The sequence below is a fragment of the Paramormyrops kingsleyae genome, chromosome 1 (genome assembly GCF_048594095.1).
Source record: "Paramormyrops kingsleyae isolate MSU_618 chromosome 1, PKINGS_0.4, whole genome shotgun sequence".
NCBI classification, from domain to species: domain Eukaryota; kingdom Metazoa; phylum Chordata; class Actinopteri; order Osteoglossiformes; family Mormyridae; genus Paramormyrops; species Paramormyrops kingsleyae.
In genome coordinates, this window is record NC_132797.1 from 43639881 (window position 1) to 43664307 (window position 24427).

Here is a 24427-nt window from a genome sequence, read left to right on the forward strand (position 1 = left end):
CTAACAGGGAATGTTTCCCCCTATGCGAAAGTCTTCTCAAAGTTAGCAGAGAATGTTAACGGAATGTTATTTCCACAATTTAACTTTTTAACAAGATTTTGTCAGCATGATACCATCTCCTGAACATCCGTATAATGCAATAATGTCGAAAAATATTGTTTTATAATGTTATTTTTAAAAAAGTGCTGTATGGGTACACTACAAACACACTGACTAGCCTTGAAGCCATAATCTTCTGTCTAAAGCGGCAGTGCTACCCACTGCTCTACTATGCCCATAATTTGTTTCTATATTATTAATCTTAGTTGTAATAATAGTTGTAGTATTGGGATAATATACTGGGAACATCAGGAAAACTGGACACTTTGAGTATTAAACATTCGTAGAACAAAAACCTGTTAGCATGGATTCTTCATTTTATTTGGCAACTCTTGATATGGCTGGAACAGACTCTGAAATGAGACAGAGATGCCTTCACTTACACAATTTTCGCATTCAATGGCCCAAGATAGCAAGGGAGGTGGATTAACAAGTGTTTATTTACATGAATTTACGTGTAAACAAACACCATTTTAGAATTTTTTAATTACTCTTGTGCTCAGTAGATTCCCTGTTCTCCTTATTGTTCAGGGCCAGCTTAAGAATTACTGTTTCTCACCAGGCTGAGCTACATTTTTTATCTCTCATATACAAATGTGTTTTGGCGTCCATGCTGAAAATGTTCTAAATTCCAAGGTTATAGGTTTCATAATCATAGCTGACTATTTTAAAAACTGTCCACTTGCCATTGAACTGAACCAGGCAAGGATTGACAGTCTACAAGAATCCCAGAGAATGTGAATTTTGGAGCCTAGTTTCTCTCCTCCCCTCTTAAAAGTATTCTACACACCGTTGATCAACCTAAAATATCCATTCATCCATCTTACAGCTGCTTATCCTGCTCACGGTCACAGGGGGATCTGTAACCTATCCCAGGCAGCACATGCTGGACAAGATTCCAGTCCATCACAGGGTGCACACACACATACACACACACACACACACACACACACACACACACACACACACATACACACACAGAGGCTTGAAATGATGTCTTTCTGAGGACTGTCCATTCATTTCCAGGGGAAAACTTAATTTTACATGAAATGTAAAATATCACCCTGCGGCCTTATGCCTACAATCAAATCCAGCTATCATATATTGGAGTACAACTGGACTCGAAAGATATTAGCCCCAGTTTTCACACTAACCACATCTCTCGATGACGCCTTATTTCACTTTCTCATCTTTCATAACATACCTCATGTCATGCTAACCTGTAGTGGCTTATGGAGCAGCCCATGGAACATAAAAGAAAAGTGTGAAAATGTAAACAAATCACAGAAAAACTTTTGCATGTGAGTTCTGGTACAATTCTTATAATCAAACATATCATTTTAAAATAAAAATTTATATTTTTAAATTTAAATTTTTATTGTTGTTTGGAGAACTTCCACATAAATCAAAACTAGTGTTAGTATTTAAGATTATTTTCTGGATTCATGCAAAATACACTGCCTGGCCAAAAAGAAGAGTCGCACAGTTTAATATTTAAAAAATTTGCATGTGAGTTCTGGTACAATTCTTATAATCAAACATATCATTTGTAGGATCACACATGCACATATCACAGGGCCTAAATTCCAGGTGGCCTGAGACAAGGCCGAGCCTGGTACGAGAGGCACCAAAGTATGGAGCTAATATTATGACAAAACTATTTGAATGTGAATTGTGTAAATTTGAATTATTTACAAGTGTTATTTATCAAAACTGAATATTATATGGGATTTAAAATAGCTTTGAATTTGGTTTTGATTTTATTTTGGATTTGAATTTGAAATTATTTTACTTGAATATTAAACATTTGAAAATTAACACAACTGATTTTTTTTAAGGCAGAGTTTTATAGACATGTATTTTCAAACAAGGAATGTTTTGTTCTGAATTCTAAGACTGTAGATATCCAGTTTTTTTTTAAATACAACTTAAAGTTTTCAAGATGAAGAAGAAATTCGGAACATCAAATTCAATTTTCTAAAATTCAAACACAGAAATTCAGATCGTACAGAAAGTAGGTCAGAGGTCATCCACAGGGAGGCGTAGATGATCTCCGAAAAGTCGAACGAAGCATTTTGGCCAATTACTACGGAGCCCCTAAGGTGACAAGGGAACAGAAAAAAAAACGGCAGAAGGAAAAAAAAAAACGTCATGTTTTGCGTTATAACCCAAAACTTTTGCGATATAACCCAAAACCTTTGCGTTATAACCCAAAACTTTTGCGATATAATCCGAAACCTTTGCATTATAACCCAAAACCATTGCGATATAACCCAAAACCTTTGCGTTATAACCCAAAACCTTTGCGTTATAACTCAAAACTTTTGCGACATAAGGCAAAACTGTTGTGACTTTGAAGTGGAAATATGAATAATCAGTGTTGGAGCAGGGCGTCTCCACCGGGTCCGTGGATGTGCTTCATCTTGAAAACTTTAAGTTGTATTTAAAAAAAAACTGGATATCTACAGTCTTAGAATTCAGAACAAAACATTCCTTGTTTGAAAATACATGTCTATAAAACTCTGCCTTAAAAAAAATCAGTTGTGTTAATTTTCAAATGTTTAATATTCAAGTAAAATAATTTCAAATTCAAATCCAAAATAAAATCAAAACCAAATTCAAAGCTATTTTAAATCCCATATAATATTCAGTTTTGATAAATAACACTTGTAAATAATTCAAATTTACACAATTCACATTCAAATAGTTTTGTCATAATATTAGCTCCATACCAAAGGGGGGTTACACACGTCACAAACACACACACACAGATAACCAGGGAGGCTAGCACTCCAACTTTTATTGCCCAAAGATTTAGGGACCTACAGACAAGCAGAGTGGACTTCACGGACAGGGGTCCCTCGACTTGGCACACAACCCCCTCCACATACACTCTGCCTTACATCTCACTCACCCAACAGACGAACACCCTAAAGGAAATTTCAGTTAAGTTTGGCTTTTGTATACCCTGTATATTGATTTACTCACGACTACTAGTCTCAATATACAGATACGTTATGTTTGTATGTGTCCTTAGACAATCTTAGTGTTTTGTGTGCCACCCAAATAACCATGTTCACGGAGTATCACCTATTTCACCCCTTTGCACTTGAACACATATAAATTTAAATAAATAGATAGGTATAGCTACCATTGTATGTATGTTCTCATGGTATACCAGAAGAATCTGGAAAGTGAGTGTAATCAATGTGTCCTAACTTTTAGAGAGTCTGCTTTGTTAAAAACCCCCCCTTCTCTTCCAACATTCCTTTGTGGTCCTTTTCTGATCTTGGTGGACAGTCACCAAGTTTCTTTGTTTCTACCATGCTATGTTAAAAGAACTGAATTAAGGTGTATCTTATCCATTCTGGAGAAGATGAATTGGCACAAGCCACACCAAACAAAATATGTTGTTTCCAGATGTGCAACTTATATTGATATTACCACAAACTAACGGCCACGCCTATCTATGGATAAGATGTGCTGTTTGTAATAGGAATATTCGATGTAATATCCGCACAAAGTGTAACATCTGTTGAGGTGCAACCCAAAACCCCTGTATCCTATACTGATGTGAATCAGTCACATAGATACAATAATTAATTGTTTAATCAATTAATGCAGATGGTATGAGGTATGTACCTGTGAAGCTGGTATGGCATGTTTGGTGTCAAACTGATGGAAAATCACTCCTGATTCTAAATCTGGTCAGTGATTACCATAAAAGTGGATGTATCAAAAGTTATAACAGCTTAATGAAAATCATCAGTAAAGGTGGAATCAGTCGGGCCATAAATCCCAAAAGGACTGATACAGACCCCCTTCCGAAAGCCCGCCAAATGGATGGCCAGCCATTGGGCCAGGATTCGAATTCCTGGTCATCCCTATTCATGAACTTTAGACCATAAAAACCTGGACCTCAGAACAAAGCAGGGCAGAGAATAACCATCAGCCTGAAGGAGAACATCAGCTCGGGAGGAGAGAAGCCCACAAGAAGCCCTCCGGTGAAGGCCCAGCTGAACAGAGAACAGCACCCAAGACAAAGCTTCACCAGGAGAGAGAATCCAAAGGGGCTCCACTCCACTGCTCCAAACGCCGCGCCTTCCTGAGTGCCATCAGCTCAGCAGCTCTGCCATCAACTGCCAAGACCCCCCCCCCACTCTTCAACCAAGTAAACCAACTTCCTTTCATTCTAACAACTTAAGCTGTTCTGTTTAACCTGCTATAAGACTTTAGGGTCGTGTTTCCACAAACTATGCTTGCTTTGCAGAACAGTATTTCCCATTTAAGGTTACTTATTTAAATTCGGTCATTGCATTTTCATAATTACATCGTTTGTTTTATTCCGTTATTTCGTATTTGTTGTTTGTGTTAGGTGTAATGTCTGTCTTATGTTAGTTGTAGTGTTAGCTAGGAATAAATGCATGTCTTTTACACAACTTCAGCCTCCGTCATTGAGTACTCACACTAAGTTCCTGCCTCTGTGCGATCTTGCTACACGCTCTGAACCTCAAACTCGCCTGAAACATCGCGAGACTCTCTCTCATTGGCCGTGAGGGGAGCTTCGCTACCAATCGTGTACATGACCTGGTGACGCAGCTCGCTGGACGAGCCTTCTAACCCAGGTTACTAAGCGATACTGGTAATTAGTGAATCCCATTTAAGTCTCACATTAACAGACTCACTGGGATACCGTAATTGAGTTTGGAGGAGCCGGCCATTCGGCATAACAATTGATTAATAATCAGCATTAAATAATAATTAATTAAACTTTAATTAATTCAAACATATTGGTGGAGAATATTACAATTTATTTGAGCTAATAATTCCTACACATTTTAAAATAAAAATTTATATTTTTAAATTAAAATTTTTATTGTTGTTTGGAGAACTTCCACATAAATCAAAACTAGTGTTAGTATTTAAGATTATTTTCTGTATTCATGCAAAATACACTGCCTGGCCAAAAAGAAGAATCGCACAGTTTAATATTTTGTTGGGCTGCCTTTAACTTTGATTGTGGTGTACATTTCTTTAGTGCATTGTTTCCATGTGCTTATGCAGCATTTTTTTCATCCAGATTTGCATTAATTTCTTGTCAAGATCTTGTATTCATAATAGATGAGTTATGAAGTCTTTTTCAGCACATCTCAAAGACTTTCAATGGGGTTAAGATCAAAACTGTGTGCTGACCAATTCACATGTGAAAATGATTCCTTGCACTCCCTAAATCACTCTTTAACAGTTCGAGCCCTATGAATCTTGGAATTATCATCCCGGAATATGTTCATGCCTTTAGGTAAGAAAAAATCCATTGATGGGATAACCTGGCCATTCAGTAGATTCAGGTATTCATCTAACTTCACTTTATTGCTGCATAATGTTGCAAAGCTTTAATAAAGACACTATCATTGGCTTTTAAGTACCTATTGATTAAAATTCAAGAAGTGACTCTTTTTTGGCCAGGCCAGAGAATATAAATGTCAAATATTTGGTTGATCTTATTGACACATAATTATTATAATGTCCTTGGTTCTGCGGAATTTCCTTTCCCTTATTCCTTTACTTGTTAATTCCAGCTCGTGTAATGTCATATCTACCAAGAAAGTGTGATAATTAAGGATACACATGAAAATATCATGTTAATTTAAAGTGATATAACCTTAAAGTGATAACAAAAAGTAAGAGAGTGTTCATGTATGGAGGCTTATAATACATATGTTTGTACTTGCAAATTAATTTCAATTGCTTGTTTTCCCTTATATTTGTTAATGTTGGAGATTTTCTACCAAGGGGTGAGAATTCTAGTGTAGTCAGAAACCCACATTTTGGCTCTGTTTTAATATAGACGGATTTAATTATTAATTCAGCAAGGAAACCATGCCACTAAAGCCTTTGAAAAAAAATGGTACAATTGTCATGTTTCTTGAAAACAAGGCATATTTAAAAGTTTTAAGGTCCCAAGGATAGAGATATCCCTTAAACCATATATTAACATGACTCCCAAAACAGAATGTTTTACTGGAATTTTTGAGTGTTACTTTAGGATGTGTTTGCTTTGTTAGTGTTTCATAGACCTGGACAACAGGATCAGTTAGAGTGCGTTAAAAAAATATTCATCATATAAATTCTGTCCCAGCAAAGTCAAGACATGATACAGTATAATATTGGATTCATCTCATTACTTAGTAAAAATAAGATAAAATGCTAATGAATCCCCAGATGGTCACAGATCCTGAGTGTCTTACTTTTTTTTTTTTAACCAACTCAACTAAGCCAATAATGTAGTAAATTGAAAACATTGTTTCTAGGAAAAACATAGACATAATTTATTTAAATTAACATATGGCTCAATAGAAGACCTATTGTGTGTTTTGTACGGTCAGAAATGCATGCATTGAATAGGTGGATCTGAGATGACAGAAGGTTGCCAGCATTTTATTTATCCAACCTTGCTGTGTAAAAAATAATGAGACTTCGGCTGGTTGCCAAAAGGAAGATTTTGTACCCTTTCCCAGAATACAAAATTTTCACAGAAAACAATAAGGATTTTTAAAAATAACCCATTATTTAGGCCCCATAAAAAGTGTTTAGGCAGTTATCATCAGACAGAAAATAAAGTATCAAAACAGATGTTAGAAGAATCAGCTGGTATTAACATCTTACGTGATAATCCAAATTGTCACATAGTATAATTTGACTCTCATAGCGGTGAAATATCAGGGGTCTGATTCTATTGGGCCTTTAATATGCAACCAGTATCTCAAAATTGGGACAATGGTAATTTTCAGTATGTCTTTAATCCCTGAGTTTAGTAGTGAAGGTTAAAGTTCAACCATACTGGCCTTTGCTGCTTTGCAGAGCTAATTGTGAAGTAGATGGAGGGCACTTTTGGAAGTAGCATTTGTCATTCCTCACAAAGCTCAAACAAATAAATAAAAAAGAAACAGATAAATACATACATAGATAGATACCAGAATTTTTTAATTATTCGTGTGCTCAGTAGATTCCCTGTTCTCCTTATTGTTCAGGGCCAGCTTAAGAATTACTGTTTCTCACCAGGCTGAGCTACATTTTTAATCTCTCATATACAAATGTGTTTTAGCATGAAAATGCTGAAAACGTTCTAAATTCCAAGGTTATAGGTTTCATAATCATATAAGGTAAAGTCTCGAAAGTGCTCCACCACTCTCCTATAATGTCCTGGTGAGACTGTATATTCCCTCACCAGGATTTTGCATGGGAGCACTTTGTTTTAACAAAAGGAGCTTCACAGAGTGACTCAAGACTCCTTTTAAATGCACATGGTTATGTTCTTCTGTTTTTCCTTTTTTCAAGGTGCCTATAGAATTTAGCAGGGAAACCAGCAATGATATGTTAATCAGCATGCAAATTCGCTAGCGAAGGTAAGACGTTCCATGTCAGTTGCACATAGCTGGTGTGGTCTTTCAAAAAAAAAGAAAAAGAAAAATGTGTTCTTCGAGAGCATGTGCTAATTTGTATGCTTATTTAAAAATAGAAGCCACAACAAAGTACTACATCTGGAAGCATCTGAGCAAAGGTATAATTTATGCAATTGCAATCAATCCATATCTCAAAAGTCTTTCATTTGACTTGAAGAGGCCCTTTGGATCTACATTGTTAATTTTCATGGGAAATTATTATTATTTTATTGCTGTTTCATTGAGAATTTCTAAGTGAACAGCATAATGTACTGTTTATCTGAATTGATAGTACAAAATATCATATGGATCGTTTAAATAAAAATGTTATCATGAAACAATAGAATTTATGTGTGTGTGTGGGGGTTTGCATAGATCACATTTGAGGACCAAATTGTCCCCAAAGTGTAGTAAAACCTGAAATTTCCCTACTTTTGGGGACATCCTTTGAGGTCCCCATTTGGATAGCCTCAGTTTTATAAAAATCTGTGAATGCAATCAAAAAAAGTAAAAATGCCAAATGTCTTGTATTTGGGTTGGTTACTTATGGTTAAGGTTAGGGATGGGTATGGTTAAGGGTGTCGTGATTGGGATTAGGGTTTTTCCCATAGAAATGAATGGACGGTCCCCATTTAGATAAGAAGACCAACTTTGTGTGTGTGTGCGTGTGTGTGCGTGCGTGTGGGTTTGCATAGATCACATTTGGGGACCAAAATGTCCTCAAAGTGCGGTAAAACCTGAAACTTCCTTACTTTTGGGGACACTTCTTCAGGTCCCCATTTGGATAACCTCAGTTTAATAAAAATCTGTGAATGCAATCAAAAAAGTGTGATCAGCTGTTTCTGGTTGTTGTCATTAGTCCTCTGTATTAAGTCCACGTTTCAGTTTGTTTCCCCAGTCCGGTCATTTGGGTGCGTTTGACTTGTTTACAGCGCTGGCTTAAAGCAACGCATTCTGATCCTGACGCAATGCATTACGGTTAGATGCATTGCGACCTCTCACCCAGCTGCACAAACTGGAATCGCCTCCGTGACGACACACCTTTGTCCTTATTGGCTGAAGAGTTTAGTTTAGTTACACGCATGACGTTTGCATCACAGGCAGTTCCAATGCGTAATCTGCTATTTCTCCCGAATATCACGTAAAGCAGTGAGAACTGGTTTTCAGTTAATTTACCTGGCAAAATAAAGTTTAAATAAATGACATAAATGCTCTAATAGTACACGTGAGTTAGTGGTTTATTGATTGTTAGTTACTGTAATGTTGCGCTGCTTTATTTGGTTAATCGTTCAGTCTGTGAAGAAGGCATGCAAGTAAGAATTGCATTGTAGTATGACTCATTTCCTGGCGCGTACAATTTATATTAGGTCAGCGTTCACGGTTTGACTTCTGATATTCAGATCGAGTTATAGGTCAAACTGGTTTGTTCGCATTTCAAGAAATTCGAGTACTAGTGAGTTCGAGAACCGAGGTACCACTAATTATGAATATGACAAAGCCACACATCATTTGGTGAAATGAGACATTTATGCTTAATTCCATTAAAAATGGGTCTCGTCAAATTTGGGTAGAACTACATGTGGATTTGTTTTAACAGTAGGTAATTTTGATGTGCTTCTTTTGCCATTTTTGCACATACTGTGTGACATGCTATAAGGTAAATGTATAGACTTCTGTGTCTTATAATTCTGTGAATTATAATCTTCACCCTATATTGCACTTTCAACATAGATATGCTGGGATCATGACAAGTCATGTCATGAAGTGAATTCTTAATAAATATGAATAAATAATAATAAATAAATATATACTGTATAAGCAACTAAAATCCTAGGCAAAACCGTATTATGTAATTTTACTGCTTGAAAATTGCAAAAGTAAAGCTCTCCATTTACAGTTCACGGGCACAGAAGTTAATAGTTCAGGAAAATCAAATCCAGGTGGATAGCTCCTAGTGTTGCGCGGGTCGGCTTTTTTTAACACCCGCCCCAAACCGACCCGTCGGGAGATCCAAACCGCCCCGCCCAACCCGCAAAAATACGCGTGGATAATGACCCAAAACCCGACCCGAGGAAAAAAAAAAAACATCAGTGAGCCTGTATTGCCATGGAACCTACTAATGAAGTGTAATTTGTGACACTGTAACCCATAGATGGCATAGATTTGTGCTAGATTCGCATTGAACAGGGTTCCCCCAGTTCTGGCAGTATAAATTTCCGCAACTTTTCCAAAATTTTTCCAGTACCACAAGAAAATTTTCAACAACCCACAAGTTTGCTTTGATTTTATGATCATGCAGTTTCAGATAGTAATTGTCCTGCCCAGATCGTCCATTCCTTCCGTGTGTCAAGGCCCCTCGTTAACCTAGTGTGGAATCCCCGTGTGATCAGCTGTTTCTGGTTGTTGTCATTAGTCCTATGTATTTAGTCTGCGTTTCAGTTTGTTTCCCCAGCCCGATCATTGTATTGTCCGTCTGCGTTTTGCCTGCCTTACCTGTAATTAAACCCCATATTCCCCGATACCCTAATGTCTGCGCCTTTGTCTCCGTTCCCTCCCCACTCGGCACGACAATATTATTATAATTAAATTAATTAATGGTTTATTATTAATGATATCAAAATAATTAATAAGAAATCTTTATTTTTAAATGTATTTTATTATATAATAATGATTACTGTTACTGTCTATCATTGTCTAAATGGATTTTTACTGTCTAAATATATGTATTCAGCTAGTGTAAACATGCACAATGCTATCACAGCGAATGCGAGGCTCAGACTGAAGTGTTACCCTTTGTTTCCACTGAGAGACGTGCCACGTGACTCATTTCCCCATGCGTTCAAGTTATCTTAGGTCGGCGTTCACGGTTCGACTTTTGAGATTCAGATCGAGTTCTAGGTAATTTTTTTCGAACTGGTTGGTTCAAATTTTAAGAAATTCGAGTTCTGATGAGTTTCAGTACTGAGGTAACACTGTATATGCTTCTTTTATTGGTATGTCATATCATTTTCATGACCTGTGATAGATCCACTGCACTACTTCTTGCAAGTGTCACTGCATTTCCCCAACAAGACAAAGACCTAAGTTCATGGTTCGAATTATGGGGGGTACTGTATCCCCCGATCAAGACTCAGACCCCCCCAAAGAGACAAAAATAGCAGTTTTGGGGGGGTCTTAACATTTTTCGTTTGTTGTAAAAAAAAAAAAGAAAGAACCTCACCTTGTAGGAAAAGTTTATGTAAAATGATTTCAGACACCTCTAATGTGGACCATACCATTTTTAACCACCTCGGCGCTAGAAGCAGCTAGTCGGTTGCGTCATTCATTCTCATTGAGTGACCTGTTGGTAAATGTAAGTAGCCAGCAGAAGTCTAGCCTGTTGAAAATGCGTTATTTTACAACCTTCATTTATTTCATCTACTAATGCAAGCTGACGTCTTTATAAGTTGAATTACTTACCATTGTCCTTCTGAGGCCGGTGTTCTGTCTAGTTGAGCTACTTTGTCAAGGTAAGCTACCGTAGTGCTAATTGATAGCCATAACCATAGCTTACCTCAACAAAGTAGTTCAACTCGAAAGAACACCAGTACAGTCAACTTTAGTTACGTTAACTAGCAAGATAAGCTAAGTTCTCTATTTAAACCAGGCTTATTTGGTGAGGTAAAATCGATCATGGTCATTTTCCAAGGAAATTAACTCCCTATGTTTTCATTCTCATTTTATCCCGAATAAATTGTGCCATTCTGAAATTAATTTGCCACTTAGCCTGCGTGGTTTGTTATTAGGCTTGTGGAGCTGCAGTGCAGCAGAAAAAGGGAAAGAGGCAGTCAACACAAGCAGAGCACCAAAAACAAGTGTGTTTATTTCAGTGTGCCTAAACACCCCAAAAAGAACCCGTGTCCCTGCTTGGGCATGTGTCAACACCACACCCTGCACGCATGAGCAAAGGTAAGGGAGAATGAATTCTGTCTAAAAGGTAGGAGCCCCTACACATGCTCCCCCAAAATTCACAAACACAGACATGTCCAACTTGCGGGGAGGCCAGGCCACCCGACCGGAATGAGTCACAATAGGCTGGGAGGCTGGGGAGGTTGGGCGCCCAGCCGTCGCCGGAGCAGTCCCCTGCGTACGCACAGCAGCAGGGGGGGGGGCTGCTGGGGTGTCCACGTCCAAATGGCCAGGTTTCAGACGGTCCACCGAAACCCGGTCTGGCTTGCCCCTAATGTCCAGTGTGAAAAACTTGTCCCCAGATTGTAGCACACAGAAAGGCCCATCATAAGGCGGCCGCAGCGGGCCCCGATGAGCATCATGGCGGACAAAGACATATGCGGCCTTGGCCAAACCCTCCAGAACATGTGTCTGGGGCACCCTATGTTGAGTCGTGGGTACTGGAACGAAAGCCCCCGAAAGCCAAGTCCCGCAGAGAGGAGCGCTGGTGTTCAGCGCACCAAGGGGGCGTGGTGGTGGATGACAAAGGTATGGCCTCTGGCCACCGAGTGGACCTGTCCACCACCGTTAGCAAGTGAGTAAAACCCAAGGAAGGGGGAAGAGGCCCGACCAGGTCCACATGAACATGGTCAAAATGGCGCTCAGGCACCACAAAAGATGCCAGCGGTGCCTTGGTATGCTGGTGCACCTTAGCACGCTGACACGGAACACAGGAGGCGGCCCAACTACGGACATCCTTCCGCAGCCCATGCCAGACAAACTTGGCGGCCATCAGACGCTCATCTGCCCGTGCACCACCTCGAAGATGTGATGACGCCAACCAGCCAGCACGATAGGCCTAGCCAGACCTGTTGAGATATCACACAGGAGGGTGGCACCACAGTCAAGGAAGAGAACATCAGCCAGCTGCAGACTGGTGACTGCGGTCCTATATGCCTGCACCTCTGGATCGACCCACTGATCCGCTGCCAATAGAGCATAATCCACTCCCAAGTGCACAGCACCTGCCACTAAGCAGGAGAGACAGTCCGCAACATGTTTATGCTTCCCTGCCAAATGCCGGATGTCAGTCGTGAACTCTGATATAATGGAGAGCTGCCGCTGCTGACGAGCAGACTAAGGCTCCGATGTCTTAGCCATCGCAAATGGCAGGGGCTTGTGGTCAACAAAAACCGTGATTGGGCGGCCGTCTATAAGGAACCGGAAGTGACGCACAGCTAAGTACAGGCCAAGAAGTTCACGGTCAAAGATGCTGTACTTCCGCTCGTGCGGCCTGAGCCGAAGGCTGAAAAAGGCCAGCGGCTGCCAGGCACCATCCACGAACTGCTCGTGCACGGCCCCCACAGCGTAGTCCGAGGCATCAGTGGTGAGCGCGACCGGAGCACCAGACAATGGGTGGGCCAGCATGGTCACGTTTGCCAGAGCAGACTTGGTAGCTACAAAAGCCTGGGTCTGCTCAGCAGTCCACTCAAGAACCTGCTTGGCCGTCCTACCCCTGAGAACCTCATATAGTGGCCTCATCAGCTGGGCGGCCCGTGGGATAAAGCGATGGTAGAAAGTAACCATGCCCAAGAATTCCTGCAGGGCCCTGGCTGTAGGAGGCTGCGGAAACGCAGAGATGGCCTCCACTTTGGCAGGCAGAGGAACTGACCCATTGCCCGTGATGCGGTGGTCGAGGAAATCAATGGAGGATAAACCAAACTGGCACTTTTATGGTTTTATAATTAACCCATGACTGCTCAGATGCTCAAAAAGAGTCCATATAGACAAACAGGAACGGAAGGTCCTTCAGGACACTGTCCATGAGCTGCTGGAAATACTGGGCAGCGTTAACCCCAAAAGGCATCCGAAGAAACTCGAAAAGCCCAAATGGGGTGATGACTGCAGTCTTTGCAATGTCCCCTGGATGTACTGGGACCTGATGGTAGCTACGCACCAGGTCAACCTTTGAAAAAATGGATGCCCCCGCCAACTGGGAAGAAAAGTCCTGGATGTGTGGGATCGGGTAGCGATCCGGAGTTGTGGCGTCATTAAGTCAGCGGTAATCGCCACATGGGCGCCAACCCCTACCTGGCTTGGGTACCATGTGCAGAGGGGAGGCTCAGGCGCTGCTGGAGCGGCGAACAATACCAAGGCTCTCCAATGCAGCAAACTCCACCCTAGCGATGGCCAATTTACCTGCATCAAGGCGTCGGGCTCGGGCATGGACCGGCGGCCCTGTTGTAAAAATGTGGTGCTCAACACCATGCTTGGCCGTGACTGATGTAAAGGTGGGCCGGGCAAGGTCTGGGAACTCCGCCAGTAGGTGGGCGAAAGTGTCATTTGCCGCCAAGGCGCTAGACAGCCGAGACGAACCAGCCCTGCTTCGCGAGCACAGCACCGAATGGAAAGTCCTGGCATCAACCAGGCACTGGTGTTTATGTCCACCAGCAGGTTGTTAGCACATAAAAAATCAGTGCCCAGCAGGGGGGTGGACACCTTCGCCACCACAAAACGCCACCGGAACCGCTGGCCACCAAAACAGACTGCCTCGACACAAGTGCCATTAGTCATAATACTGCTGCCATTAGCAGCCTCCAATGTCCGGCCCTTCGTCCCAGAGCGTGTATCTGCCACCGACACAGGCAAAACACTGACCAGCGCGCTCGTGTTGCAGAGGAAACGGCAGCCAGACACAGCATCCGTGATGAAGAGCAGGCTGCCGGAACTGCCGACGCTCGCTGCCGCTAACGAGTGCGGCCCGTGCGTTTCCCGTCCCCTTAAAATGGCAGGGGGGGGTGCATTTTTTTGCTTTGTCACCGAAACGTGCATGGTAGAAGCAGAGGCCTGGTATACCGCTCCACTGCGCGGCAGAAACAGTAGCATTGGCAAGCGGCGGGGAGCTATCTGAGCTCCAAGCACACACGGCTGCACAAGCTGCCAGCCTGGCGGTGTGTACTTTGTCAGCCTCCCTAGCAAACTCCCTACAGTCTTTAAGCAGGAGGTTAGCTAACGCCCCCCACACCTCTGTGGTCAGCTGTTGCATGAAAGCTCCCTAAAAATAAAGCAGGGCTGATGGTCACCTAGGAGAGCTAGCATGTGATCCATCAGCTCCGAGGGCCGTGAATCACCCAGCCCGGGCAGCGTGAGCAAGTGGCGCACACGCTCTGTCTCGGAAAGTTCATAAGTGCCCAGCAACAGGAACTTTAAAGCACCGTACTTGTCTGCCTCCCCAGGGTTCTGCAGCAGACTCACCACTCTAGCCGCCGTGGAGCTGTTCAACGCTGCAACGACGTAATAATATTTTGTGGCGTCCTCCGTAATCCCGCGCAAGGTGAACTGAGCCTCCGCTTGCATGAACCGGACCGTCGTCTGGCTGCAACCGAACTCCGGGAGCTTGAGCGCAACTGCATTTGCGAGCATGGTCGGAATGAAAAACAAATGCACCGAAATGTCGGGGTCACCACTGTGGAGCTGCGGTGCAGCAGAAAAAGGGAAAGAGGCAGTCAACACAAGCAAAGCGCCAAAAACAAGTGTGTTTATTTCAGCTGCCTAAACACCCCAAAAAAAACCCGCGTCCCCGCTTGGGCATGCGTCAACACTAGGGATGGCATGGTTCATGAAAAAAAACCGAACCGTTCGGTTAGCTTGTCTCAGTTCGGAGCATGCATGCGTCGCACGGTTCGACGGTTCATGACATGCGCAATGTAGCCTCGTGCCCCGTATGTGACGTCAGTGTGTTTCCCTTTCGCGACGAAAGAATAGACTACATGCACAGAGCGATGTGACGTAGTTCCGGTAAAAGTTCAGCCAGCTAAGTAATTTCCGGTAGCCTTTCGTTTGCTGCGTTTAGGTTGTGTTTTCGGCGTTACCACCCTGTCTCTGAAGAAAACGTTTAAATTTCAGCCAACCGATAGCACAACATCTCAATACTGTTGTGCGCCTTTGTTGTGTGACTTTATTTAATGTGCGGTTAGGCACTTTGTTAAAGAAAATTAAGTTATCTGTGACAAAGCACTCGAGTGTCATGCCTCGATCGTCCACTCTTTCCGTGTGCCACGCCCCCTCGTTAACCCTGTGTGGATTCCCCGTGTTTACCAGCTGTTCCTGATTGTTGTCAAATTTGTCATTACTCCATTGTATTTAGTCCGCGTTTCCGTTTCTTTCTCCAGTCCGGTTATTATATTGTAATTCTGCTTTACCTCTCGTCTGTGTTCCTTTTGCTCATTAAACCCCGCATCTGAGGGGGTTCAGTCTTGAAACGGCAGCTGGCAGGAGGAAGTGATGTCACAGGCACCCGCTAAGGCAGGTAGCGGCAGCGGCAGCTGCCAGTTCTGTCCGTCGCTAGTGGCGCTTAACAGTGGTAGGTCCCTTTCGAATACAGTGCCTGCCGTGGTACAGAGACAGCCACCGCCGCTCGTGGAAGTAAACTCGAGATGCTGTGCACGGCTACGATAAACTGGAATACGGAAATAAATTGAGGACTTGTTTAATCTTTGTATGACTACGAATTATATTATTGTTGCTGACTGTACATCTCTTTAAGATAATATTTGAGAAAGCAATGATTGTACTGTCGCTAGTGGCGCTAAACAGTGACAGGAGCCGTTCGGGAACAGTGCCTGCCGGTAGTGGCAGGTCTAGTGGCAGCTGCCGTTCAGATACAGTAGAGAGGCACCTACCCGCCACTCCTGGAAGTAGCCTAAACCAGAGATTCTGTACATCGGCTAAATGATCAAAAGCAATGATTGTACTGTCGCTAGTGGCGCTAAACAGTGACAGGAGCTGTTCGGGAACAGTGCCTGCCGGTAGTGGCAGGTCTAGTGGCAGGTCCCGTGGCAGGTCTAGTGACAGGTGCCGTTCAGATACAGTAGAGATGCACCTACCCGCCACTCCTAGAAGTAGCTTAAACCAGAGATTCTGTACATCGGCTAAATGATGAACTGCAATAGTTCGGTAAAGTTGGAAAGATATTGGCAGATTCGAACTTCGTGGCTCAATAAATCTTAAACAAAACGTTCTTACAACACAATATACGGGTCTATTTAACAGTGGTAAGGTAGACAATGAGCTACAGCCGGTTTTTCGTCCAAACAATATGTATTTACAGAAATACCGCCGTCAGAGAGCGTCTCCGGCATTGGGTAACGTCGCGTTCAGGGCGGCGGGAGCGACGGCTGGCGTCTTTGACGCTCGCGGTGTGAACGTAGCATTAGTTTGGGGAAATGTCCCCATTTACCCTTTAAGTGGCATACCCAGAAAAAGCCATTGAAAAAAAAACATTTTTTATCAGTTCTTTGCTCTTTAGGCCAATATAAACAAAAATAAATAGTTTTTTCAAACATTGATCTTGCAATTTGTTAATTACAGAGGTCTCCTAAAAGGTAGAGGTAAAAGTAAAAGTAACATTTATGAAATGTTTCTAAAATATCAAAGCAACATCTTTGTGTTTTTATTTTATTTTTTTATTTGTTTTATTGTTAAACAAATATATTATACCATGATGAGACTGTAGAGTTGTGTAGTGATTTTGGTGGTAGTACAGTTGATAGGAGCAAAGTTATTGAATGTTATTCCTAATATAAATTCTTTAGAAATAGACTTACATACATTTAAGGGGTGTAGTATGACCATGATAACATTCCAAAAGCCTTTAGTGATTTTGGTGGCTCTTCACTCTTTGGAAGCGAAGTTATTGACATTATCCGTTGTCGATTTGCACTTTGTAGACGGTCCCAAAAGCTCTCCTCAGACAGCCGACTGCTCATAGGGAGCAATGTTATCCGTATTTCTGTAAATACATATTGTTTGGATGAAAAACCGGTTGTAGCTCATTGTCTACCTTACCACTGTTAAATAGACCCGTATCTTGTGTTGTAAGAACGTTTTGTTTAAGATTTATTGAGCCGCGAAGTTCGAATCTGCCAATATCTTTCCAACTTTACCGAACTATATGTTTCAAACTATATGTTTCACTATATGTTTCACCTAGATGCACCTACCCGCCACTCCTGGAAGTAGCTTAAACCAGATATTCTGTACATCGGCTAAATGATCAAAAGCAATGATTGTACTGTCGCTAGTGGCGCTTTTTGTATGTTTTCTAAATAAGACCGCGTGCCCATACCCAACTGTAATAGCGATTAAAGCGATCTATTCTTTTAGCATTTATGTTAAAGCAAGACTTTTATTTTATTACTGTTCTGGGATTAATAATGTTTAATAATTTTAATAATGTGCTTTAAGTCAAGTCAAATTCAGTTTATGCATGATTACATGATATAACTTTTTAATACTGTATCCTAAATTGTGGATAATTAAGCTATATATCATATGCTGAAGTACATTTCTGGAGTGTTAAAGATTAAAAGAAAAAATAACAAGAACCGTACAGAACCGAAAACCGTGACCCTAAAACTGTGATACAAACCGAACCGTGGGTTTTGTGAACCGTGCCACCCCTAGTCAACACCACACCCTGCACACATGAGCAAAGGTAAGGGAGAATGAATTCTGTCAAAAGGTAGGAGCCCCTACAGGCTAATGTTAACGCATAAGAAGGTCTAATGTTATGCTCTGAAAAAACATTACTATAAGTGAAACCTATAGCAGCAACATAAAAAAAACTAGCTAGCAAATAATAAGCCGTATTATTTGAATTTTAGCTGGTTACTCAGTTGCAGTGACTGAGATTGTATGACTAACCAAGTTTTACCTAGAACAGCCTCTAAGAGGTATACAGTCGAACCTCGTTACAACGTACCCCGTTTATAACGTTTACACCAATACAACGTTCAAATTTCGATGTCCCGAATTCGCGTAATGCAATATTCCATTTGCCGGTATCGCTTAGAACGTACACCTTTACAGCGTAAACTTCGATATAACGTATGATTTTCAGAGGAAAATAGGCAAACTGACCATCGTTACAACGTACAGCCTCATCTTCCGAGCGCGCGCACAATTCAGAATCGGCTGTTGCCGGCCATCTACATCGCTTAGCAACGCCTAACTGTATGAACCTATCCTAACGAAGCATTCCACGCCGGCCGGACTTCTTGCATGCAGCCCCCGTTTTTTCATGGTTTTGCATGGTGTCATGCTGCCGCATATCAAGCAAGATGCCTGCTAAAAGGAAACGGATTTCGCTGACCGACAAGGTGGAAATAATTCAGAATTATACATGGCAGCCTTATACTGCCGACGCGAACTAAGTTCTGAAACTGTGTGGTTATTGGGGTAATTGTGTGACATATAGTGAAAGAAATTAACAAAAGACAGATGTCTAACACATGTATCAAAATTTATTTCAGCCAATTGAATCATATACAGGTGCATAATTTCGGTTTGACATTAGGTTACAGTAAGGCGATTTGAACGATAAGCCGGCAGTGGATTTTGCGTTATGTCGGCTGTCTATGAGTAACTGATATTAACCTAGTTTGAAGAATATAGTTCCTATTATATTCTTCAAACTACACAAGCTGTATGTCATAGTGTCAACTTGAGGGGTGTTTTCTAAAAGTTTTTTTATATACATTTTGTGTTCTATCATTCATTTTGAGGGACTTGGTTACAACGTACTATGGTTATAACGTACAAATTCTTAATGTCCCCCGAGGTACGTTGTAACGAAGTTCGACTGTACTTTGCTCTGACCTAAGAATGACTTAACTGCATTACCTTGTAGATTATAGATAATTGCCAGATTGTTCCCTGATTTGATTTGTAATGAAGAAATATAAAAATTAAATTGCTAAGAATATTGAAACTTTTATGCATATCGAATCTTATTTTGGCTTAAAAATAGAAATCTCTATTTGACATATTGCAATCACTGCTGAAGTAGACTGAGGTACTTCCCACTGAGCTATAAAAGATAAATAAAATAGAATACAAAATATATAAAAAATTAAATAGGAATTAATAACAACAAAATTATTACATGACAATGCAGGAGTAGACTTGTAAGACATGAATGGATAGGATATGGTCTTTAGCAAAGTGTACTATTTTGTTTTTATTTGATCATATGCCAAAGTTTTTTTTTTTTTATATGTGGACTGAGTGAGTCTGAAGAGGCAGGGAACAACCCTGGACAGGGGGCCAGCCCATCACAGGGCACACTCACACACCTACGGGAAACTGAGTGCCTGGAGGAAACCCCACGAGGACACGGGGAGAACATGCAAACTCCACACACATGTAACCCAGCCGGAGACTTGAACCCAGGTCCCAGAGGTGTGAGGCAACAGTGCACCACCATGCCGTCCCCTGGTGATTATATATCAGTGATGGAACTGAGGAAGAGGTGAATGTTTCAAAATGGTAAAACAACTCAACTCTAAAGTCCATTTTAAAATTTGAAATTAAGGTTTAAAATCTCAGACAACCACCAGGCTAAAATTTTAATTTCCTTCAACACTCAATTGCAAAGTGCAATCAGAAGGAGTGGAAAGACAATTCTCGACAAAAACAAACATCATCTGACTGCATTGATTTAGAAATCAGAACTGAATCTCTAATATGATTTCAATACTACAGCTGCTACGTTTTATTTACTACTGCTATTACTGCATGAATCATCTGAAAATCCATAAATTATCATGCAATGTTTCAGCAATGTCTTTCTGTGTTCCTTTCTTCCACTTAGAGGAAGGCTTCCGAAATGTCAGAGATGAGTATGAGGTCATTTATTATTATTTCAATTATTGTTGGGGGTAAATACTTCTGTAATTGCATTATTTCTAGCTTGTTCTATCACAACTATGCATATACAGTACTTTTCCATCTGTGACAGCCCTAACCCTTACTGCTTTTCAGTGGATAAGGGGGAAAGATTAAAAAAAAAAAAAAAAAAAGACCCAAAAAAAATCCCATCAAGAGTTTTTATATAAGGTTAGCCTTAATGGTTGGTCTAAATATCAAGTAAATAATTACACCAAAAGGTATATGATGTATACTGTAATTACCTACTGATTTACAATATCAGAGCATGTACTGTAATGAGACTGAGCAGCACAGAGTTCTAGGCATACATCATCTTTTATGAAAATGATCAAAACTGTAATGAATACCAGATGGGTCTGAGTTATGGCTCCCAATGTATATTTTTTAGGCATTATAGCATTTCTCTGTTACATTCCTTCTTCAGGAAACACAGTGAGAAAAGCAACACCACCTCTCCCTCCCACATCTGCAGGAATGCCATGTCTATGATGTGGAATCAGCTAGGTACTGCCCACGCATAGAGCTCACTTTAATATCATGTTGACCTATGCAGTTGGCACATTTGCAGATCAACCTGGTGCCAATATGGTATGTAGAAAAGCGTCTCGCACAGGTACTAAGCGAATCCCTATTCATATACCTCTCAATTCTGAATCTTACAAAAACAGAATTCACAAAATGAACAATATTGTCACTTGTTTTGCTTTGTGTTTAAATAAACACATATTAATTACTTCTTCAGGCAGATCAGCATTAATTTAAACTTTTAATTGTTGCTTTTTGGGCGCACACGCACAAACATACAGTAGATATAATGCATGAGTTTATGAAGAGTCTGCTTTAGATCTAATTTTCATGTATAGTTTTACTGTAAACACAATTGTAAAATAACACGTGTCAAGTGTCATGACTGTGGATATATTAAAAGAAAAGTTCAATTTGTGTTATATAAATGGTGACAGCTTAAAACTTTATTACTGAATATTTCATGAGTCATTGTTATGAATTCATTAAGCACAATGTGTTCTTTCTGAGCACTATAGTTCATTGTTTTTCCATTATTTTAGCTCCAGGGGGGTATTCCATGAAGCAGGATTAAGGGAAAGTCTGGCTTATTTCGATAAGTCTGTCTTATTTAAGTGAGAGTTCCGTTCCATCAACGTGTCTTAAATGAATCCCCGCTGAGTTGCCATGGTAACTTGCACCTCCGAACAAGTCTGCTCGGGACCAGGCTAACTGTCTCGCTTAGTTTAGCGTTGTCTCAAAGAACGTCCGTCGTGTGGGAACAGATTCCCAAAAGATCGTTCCGTCGGACGACATTCCACGATTTTACTATTCATGTCATGTAATCTGTTGAATTATATGTCATCTGACATTATATTTTACATTATCTGATTGATTTTTTTGTTAATTTGTAAGGAGTACCAAAATGACATGATTTTGTTTGAGTTAGCGGGATAATGAGTCTTGTATATACGTATATTAAAAAATGGAAGCTTGTAGTCAGTGCTGTGAGTAAAAGCAAGACGAAAAAGCAGAGAATAAAAACCATCTTTTCTGAAGTAAAGCTCTGCGTGATACTTTCATAATATGGAGAACAAAGCTGAGATTGCTACATAATCAATATAATAAAGCCTATAAAATCACGTCTTAGCATTCCAATTAATTCCAAAATAATTACAGTAAAATCCCGTTATAGTGGACTCACTTATAACGGAATATCGTCTATAACTGATGAGGTTCGCTGGTCCCGGCCATGCGCCTTTACGAACATGCAGAAAAAGCATCGGATATAGCGGACTCGCATATAACGGAATTTCGCTTATAATGGACAAACAATTTCGTCTCCAGGGCTGCTTTTAGATGTGGTTCTGTTCGGCTATAACGGACATGCTTTTCCGCCTACAAGGCGTGTGGCGTGCCGGTGATATCCAGCGCAGATACGTACGTAGTCGGGATTATTAATAGTCACGTATCTGGGTAGGTAAAGTTGGATTACTACATGTACAATATAATAATCTATACCACAAGTGTGTCTGCTGGGGTGTGGCATGAGTAAATAGTGTCGTGTAGTTGTGTTCTGGGCATACAGCGACTCTGGATATAACGGACTGTTTTGCCAGGTCCCTTGAAGTCCGTTATAACGGTATTTTACTGTAAAATAAAAGCGTACGCTTTTACAAAGGTCAAACATGAAATGCAATGACTGAAATTGAAAAAAAATCTGATAAAATAATATGAACAGGAAGATATTTTTATATTTTGTTTAGTCACAGTCTACTTTGAAAGTTTATAAGTGAAAAGCAAAGACAAGATACGGTTATTTGTGCAGAACATTTCACACGGATGTGACTGAAAGTATTTTAACGGAGATCAAATAATATTATACAATAACAATGATACGGGAACTCAACCCAGCTGGTTCCCAGTTGGCTATGGGAATCGAACCCGCAACTTTTGCATTATAAGGCGACAGCATAAACCACTGTACCACCGTGCCAAGCACTTGCAACATTTACGTAACTTGTGCATTTAATCTGTCTGTAATGCATTGCCAAGCCAACTCTCTGGCTGTGTTTATGGCCACAGTATTGCCTTTTTTAACGATTACATCTTTGTATTTTTCATACAGCTCCATCAGCAGCGTTTGTTCTGCGGCAGAAAGAAACACCGATCTCGTTTTAAACACTTTCTGACTCATTTGGTCGATCTATCGTTCATCCATTCATTTGGGCTTCTTAAATATCGCGGGTGTGCGCACTAAGTGAGACTATGCAAGTTGAATAAGCCTCGATTAGTTAAAGCTGAACTGCATTCGTGGAACGACATGAGGCTAAGTTTAGAGATGGAGCTAATTTGAGTCTCACTCTTTCGCGTAAGTCTGGCTTTATTTAGCTACTTTCATGGAATACCCCCCAGATTTTGGTGCTATGACCTCAAGACAGAATGTTTACAAAATAGGCAGAAACCACTTAGGAGGAAAGCTTGACCACATGGTGATTCACCTGATTCTAATAGGTGCTTTTTCTTGCTGGAGTATTACATAGTTACCAACAGAACAAAAGTCCAAGCTACCCAGTCAAATTGGAACCCAGCAATGCAATACTTTAACTATGAAAATTAATTTATGTCCTGTGGTAAATTAATGAATAAACAAACCAAGCTGTATAAACCATTATGATTTAATTACAAAACATCAGCTTTGTTTATAATGGCTCACTTCCTAGGTATGTAGGTGTTATGTAATATATTTTGGTTTTGTTCACGCAAAGATGAAGGGAATACAAAGACCTCTTTTGCAAAGTAGGATATATTTAATGAGATCATAACTTTGAACAGTGGAAAAAGAGATGGCTAACCCAGAGATCACTACTGAAAATGAGGGCCAAGAGGGTAGATGGCATCAATAGAAATATTAAAAGGAAATGAGGAAGGATCAATCATAATTTAGTATTGACCAAATTATGGCAACAAATTTGGAAAACGGCTCAAGAGTCAACAGATCGGAAGGGATTAGTTTGTATTCCAATAGCAAAGAAAGGAGACCCGACAGAGTGTCAAACTATTAGACAGTTTCCCTCATATCACATGCCAGTAAGATTATGCTAAAGATCATTCAAAGTAGATTTAGAGCCCGGCTTAGAAAGAAAATCCCCAGATGTACAAGCTAGATTCAGGAAAGACAGAGCAAGAGGAAACATTATTGCCAACTTACAATGGATGATCTAAAGAAAAAAAGCAATACCAGAAGGAGATCAAGATGTGCTTTACTGGTGACAACAAATCCTATGTGTGCTGACCATGTACATAAATGGAAAGTTCTCTGAAATATGGCTGCACCAGAATAACTCATTGTCCCTATGAAGAATTTATAGATATGACTGACCGCCCAATCGAGGACAGAATACGCAGAAAATGACTGGTACCAGATTGGTAAAGGAGTTAGACTTGTTTAGGACCATCACCATGCCTGCAATGACAGAAGCAGGATTAAAATAAAACAATTGTCGGCTCAGGAGTGGAGGAAGTAACATCAACAACATTTCATATGCTGATAATATGCCACTTATGGGGGAAAATGAAGAAGATCTGAAGATAACTTATAAGGAAAAGTAAAAAAAAAAAAAAAACAGGTAAAATGTGAAGAAAACCATGGTACGAAAGCTAACGTGATGGTGAAGACATAGACAGCTTTTTCCTCCTGGGAACAATCATGAACAACAAAGGAT

The 24427-nt window shown here is 40.6% G+C and overlaps 1 protein-coding gene across 3 annotated transcripts in view; it reads right to left on the reverse strand.

The window, feature by feature from the left end:
* Window positions 1–24427, reverse strand: part of LOC111838542 (protocadherin-9-like) — a 313609-nt gene that overhangs the window by 235264 nt on the left and 53918 nt on the right. The gene's annotated exons all lie outside the window — the stretch shown is intronic.